We start from the raw sequence: 6,029 nt of genomic DNA on the forward strand, positions 1-6,029 counted from the left end.
ACCTTTTCAAAATGCTTTTGTCGCAACCATAGGCAGCCTAACGTTACATCCATGCACAAAAAACAAGTTACAAACAATCACAAAAGATCATAATGGTTTCCACTTAAAATACCATTAAATATATTACAAGACCTTAAATTATAACCATCGAAATCAGTAATTTTTAATAGCTTTTTTTTAAACATGCCACCAATAGATAGTGGGGTTAGAAATGTATTCCCAAAGCACAATAAAACAATTTCTATTGAATAAAGCTAATTTAAAATGGTGTTTGGAAAGCAAGTGACACTTTGGAAAAAAGTTGTGCTACATCTGACAAAAAAACAAAACAAAAAAACAATATTTTTTTATGTAAATTAGCCATTGGCTGTGTTATAGGCCTATGTTTAAAATGATAATAGTGATTCTGATTCTTTTATGATTGTGATTTTTCACTAAGGCAGCAGGGTGTGCACCACTTTGTGGTTAGCACTGTGGCCTCTCAAAACCAAGAAGTTCAGTTGGCATTTCTGTTTGGAGTTTGCATGTTCTCCCCTTGTTCGCTAAGGTTTCCTTCAGGTGCTTCGATTTCCCCCACAGTCCAAGCAGGATATGCACGATAGGTGAATTGAATAAACTAAATTGGCTGTAGTGTATGTGCAGGTATGGATGTTTACCAGTACTGAAAGCTGAAAGGGCATCCACTGTGTAAAACATATGCTGGATAAATTGGCGGTTCATTCTGCTTTATTCCCCTAATGAATAAAAGGACTAAGCCGAAAAAAAATAATGAATGAATGAATGAATGCATTTTCACTAGTCTTGTTTGATTAAATTGTTGTTCACTAGTTATTAAAATATGTTATATTTTAAAATGTAACAATTTATTCATGATTTCTGACCTTTAGGCAAAGTGGTCCATACGTCATGTCATGTTTTCAGATTAGCTATACAGTAGATTAGATTGAAAGATGGACTTTGACAAGGAGGAAACACTTTCCACTGAAATAACTGACAAGATAAAGGCAGGGAGGGTTAGTGTTTACCTGTGCTGATATGAATATGTATTGCATCGATTTATTATAGTAAAAGTGTAGTAACTATTTTTGTTGTTGTTGTTTGTTTGTTGGTGCATTGGTTACCATTTGTACCACAATTTTACTATACCAATATATGGTTGAAATGGGCTTAGTTTATATAGTGAATTTGTGGTTAACATGGTTTAACTACAATCCCAAATCAGAAAAAGTTGGGACAGTATTGAAATTGCAAATCTAAAAAAGCAAGTAGGGATTTTTAAATTTATGTCTATTTCATTGCAGACAATACAACAAACGTTATTCAATGTATTCCTCGTAATTTTTATTTATTTATTTATTTATTTATTTATTTAAAAAAACATGTACTCTAGTTTTGGTTCTTGCAACACATTATACAATAAATTACACATTTGTAGTAAAACCATGGTTAATTTTGTAAGGGATATAGAACATTTCATTCATGCACTGTACATTTTGTTTGTGACAAATTATAGCTTATTAAAGTATGTTAACCATGCAAGCTGTTATGTAAGTTATTTTCAAATAAATCATAAATAATTAAATTTAAAAATATAGGGCAGAAGGATTTTTTATCTGGTTTTTGTTAAGATTTTTTCTTTTAAGCAAAATAACATACAAAAACACTGTGAAATAATAATTAGTAATTTCCATAAATTAAAAGTTTTATCAGGTTTTGAGTAAAAACATGAAGTATATTCACAATACACAAAAAGTACAAGTATTAATAATTACTACAATAAAGGCTAACTGTGCACCCACACACAGCAAGGTTATTATAGTTATGCATTTTTTAATCAGTTTTCATTTTGACACTATTTTATATATGCTGTTTATCTTAGTTTTGTTTTAGTTTATTTCATTAATGGTTTTGTACACAGTTTGAACACATTTCTTGTAAGTTTTTATATATTTAATGTCATTCATTCGATTTCTTTTAGGCCTAGTCCCTTTATTAAACTGGGGTTGCCACAGCAGAATGAACCGCCAACTTATCCAGCATATGTTTTACCCAGCGTATGCCCTTCCAGCTGCAACCCATCACTGGGAAACATCCATTCACACTCATTCATACACATAGACTAGGGACAATTTAGCCAACCCAATTCACCTATACCACATGTTTTTGGACTTGTGGGGGAACCTGGAGCACCTGAAGGAAGCCCACGTGAACGCGGGGAGAACATGCAATCTCCACACAGAAAAGGCAACTGTCCCAGCCCTTCTTGCTGTGAGGCGACAGCACTACCTACTGCACCACCGCGTCACCCCCCCCCCCCCCCCCCCCCACACACACACACACCCCCCCCGAACATATACAAATGAAAATAATCAACTTAATGAATACTATACCTAATGAATACTTTATTAGGTGCATAGATTTAAGCTTAGTATCATTCTTTAAAAAGACAGACGTCAGATTGTAGCTGAAGTGATTAATCTACGAAAAGTTAAACAAAAAAAGTTATGTGCCTTTGTTTACAAAAATATGTTACAAAAAATGTTTTATATTACAATTGAGAAAAAAATCTAGGTTAATTATCTGAACAAATTCAATTCCAATTTTGAAGTTGATATCTAAAAAAAATAGCTTTCATTAAGATTTTGTTTGGCTGCAGTACCAAACATAACCATCAGATTACATTAAGTTTCCATTTATTGACCATACAAGGGTTATAATTTATGATGACAAACCTATTTTGAGCAATATGATTTGTATATTTTCATATATTTGACAATATTTTTAAAGTAGACAAAATTCTAAAGTAGTATGGGAAGTTTGGTGGTATTTGAATTAAATTTAGCCTCTAAAATCTTTAAAACATTTGTTTGGATTGCTGTAGCAAAGTAATGCTTTACGACTTTGATGAGCATCCTTGCTGAAAATTAATAAACAACTGTTGCTCAGTAATATCTATAAAAAATGATCAGATATGGAAATTTTAAGCTTTCAGATTATACAGGGTTTGTATGGTCATGAAAAACCTGGAAAAATTAATTTATTAGTTTAATGATGTTAATATATGTACTAAGATTGCGAGGCAACCATCAACAATGTTGTCAGAGCATGGCAAGCTGGCAAAACATTGCTGCAGCTCTGATTTTATTCATGGAGAAAATTAAAAAGCACTGCAGTGTTTGGGTGTTCTGTGTTTGTCTGAAGTAATCAGTCTACCTAAATGTGTATATTCCGTTCAAAATATGAAGCTGTTTGGTCAGTTTATGTCTCGTGATTCCCGCTGAGCTCGCAGCATTCTGAAGATGTTTTCCACTGGGTACACCTAAAAGGCGCAAGCATGTCGCTGGTCGCTCCCAATATGCACACGCTCCCAATATGCACACAAATGGGTTGCAGATCCATTCCTTGGCAGTTCGTGGGTCATTCACTGGGACTTTTCCCCTTTACAAAGAAACTTTCCAAAGACGTCTATTTCTTACTTATTTTGCTAGCACGTGGGTTACATTTTGGTGCCCAAGTGACTGAGATGTAACTGAGAGAATAAGAAAAAGATTTAAAAAAAAAAGATAATTTATAAAACAGAAATAATTAATGATTTCTTGTGCGGCTCGGTATCAATTGATCAACGGACCCCGGTCCATGGCCCAAAGGTTAAGGACCACTGCTTTAATTGATAATAGTCCTTCAAACACATCCATCTCTTCATGTGATGTTCTTTGCTTGAGGTAAAAAGACAACTCGCAGTTTCAGCTGTGCCTTTTTACTCATTCATTGTAATTAGTAGAATTACAGAGGTAAGATTCTGTGGGTAATAAAGGTGGTTAATTTGTACTATTCTTATAAGTCTTGTGAAGACACATGGCAGCGTTTTTAAAATATGTTCACAGACAACAAGAGAACTAATACTGTAGCTTTGCGTGCAGTGATCGCAGGAACCTAAAGGAGGTAGGAAAAAATACATATAACTTTATTAAAGTTTAAAATGCACAGGAAAGTGAGCAAATATTTACCTCAATAAACAATCAAGACTATCAATCAGAAATATTTCTTACACACACACACACACACACACACACACATCCAGTAATAGACTATTCTTATAAATGTCACTTACAAATGACAATAAAATCATGCCACACACACCAACGCTCAATAATTAATAAGGTATTTAATGGTGGCAGAGTTAAAAAAAAAATTAATGACTCCTACAGAACCAAATAATCAGCCATCCACTTCAGATAACAATAAACAATTCAAAAACAAAAAAGGAAATAAATAAGGGTATAAACAAAATAACAAAAAAAGAAATGTAAACACAAGACAAAAAGATGAAGTATAACCAAAAAATACAAACTTTGATAAAGCATACATAATCAAAATATAATGACAAAGTCTCAACAAAATTATATGAAAACTACCAGCACAAAACAAAGAGAAAAAAGGGGAAAAAAGCAAAAAACAATAATATTATTAAATTCAGCTGTGTCATGAAATGTCTCCCATATAGCCACAAACTGTGTCACTAAATGGCACCCAGCCACATCACTTTCAGTCTGCAACAAAGTTTATTCATACAGGTCAGACCTGTTCTTTGTGAATAACAAAATATTTTAAACAACTTAAAAAAATAAATAAAAAATACCACAAGCAGACAATCAAATTTGCTCGGTCAGATGAGTAAGCATACTGGGAGTAACAGGCTCATCCAGTCTACTGTATGCAGTACTAGATGTGTTAACCCAAAGACATATACATTACAATAAACAGCTGATTCATAATACCTGAGTGAATCTCACTTAAACTGCCAGCTACAGAGGAAAAATGAAAGAACCACCACCTTAATACCAGCACCCTGATGATAAACCACTACAACCTTTTAATTCCAGGGCATAAACAAAGCTGAAATTGCTCTAGATGTTCCTACAGACTGTTCCCTGTCAGTACCCATCCCCACAGTTCATGGAAGGTGATAGAGATAAAAGTTCTGACCCGCTGTTGCTCGCATAGACCATCGCACGTCACCAGATAAATTATCAGGTAACTCCACTAAATCATTCCCAAGGGTCTGATCTAAATTAACTAAAACCCCTGGCCCACTGCTAGTCGGGGACCCTGTCCTGGATCAACAAGTTTCTGGCAGCAAAACTCCCAAGTCACCCTGTTTTTACCCCTCCAAACCGTCTCCTCCAACATGGGTTCAGATTCCACTACGGAAATACAGGTGGGTAAATTTACAGGGAAATCCTTTTGTATTCTGCCCTTCAGCAGAGAGGGATGAACTCGCCTCACCTTATCCAAATCATCCACAGGGCAATTGAATAAACTGATCCTCCTAGACAGTATGTCCAGCTATAGGAGGGCTTTAAAATCTGCCAGGGCTGAGCACCTCCGCAAACTGATAGAAAATAATCATAACAATCCTAGATTCTTATTTAACACCATTGCTAAATTAACTAATAATCGGTCATCTTTGGAACAAAACGTTCCACCGCAAATTAGTAGTGATGACTTCATGAATTTTTTCAGTGATAAAATAGAAGGCTTTAGACAGAAAATAGGAGATATTAAACTTTCTGCACCGCCTTATACTTCAGGTCCAGTAAACATTCCACTGAATCAAAATAACCTACAGTGCTTTAAAATCATAGAACAGGAAGAGCTAGACAAAATTATAAATACCTCTAAACCAGCTAAGTGTATATTGGACCCAATTCCAACAAAGTTGCTGAAAGAATTGCTACCTGTTATAGGAGAACCTCTTCTTAACGTTATCAACTCTTCTTTATCTTTAGGCCATGTTCCAAATCCTTACAAGTTAGCTGTTATTAAACCTATTATTAAGAAACCACACCTGGACCCCAGCAACTGAGCTAATTATAGGCCTTTTTCAAATGTTCCATTTATATCTAAAATACTAGAAAAAGTTGTTTCTGCTCAATTATGCTCCTTTCTGCAGACGAACAATGTTTTTGAAGTGTTTCAGTCAGGTTTCAGAGCTCATCACAGTACAGAAACTGCATTAGTGAAAATAA

Source organism: Danio aesculapii, chromosome 18, assembly GCF_903798145.1.
Source record: "Danio aesculapii chromosome 18, fDanAes4.1, whole genome shotgun sequence".
In the NCBI taxonomy this organism is placed as follows: domain Eukaryota; kingdom Metazoa; phylum Chordata; class Actinopteri; order Cypriniformes; family Danionidae; genus Danio; species Danio aesculapii.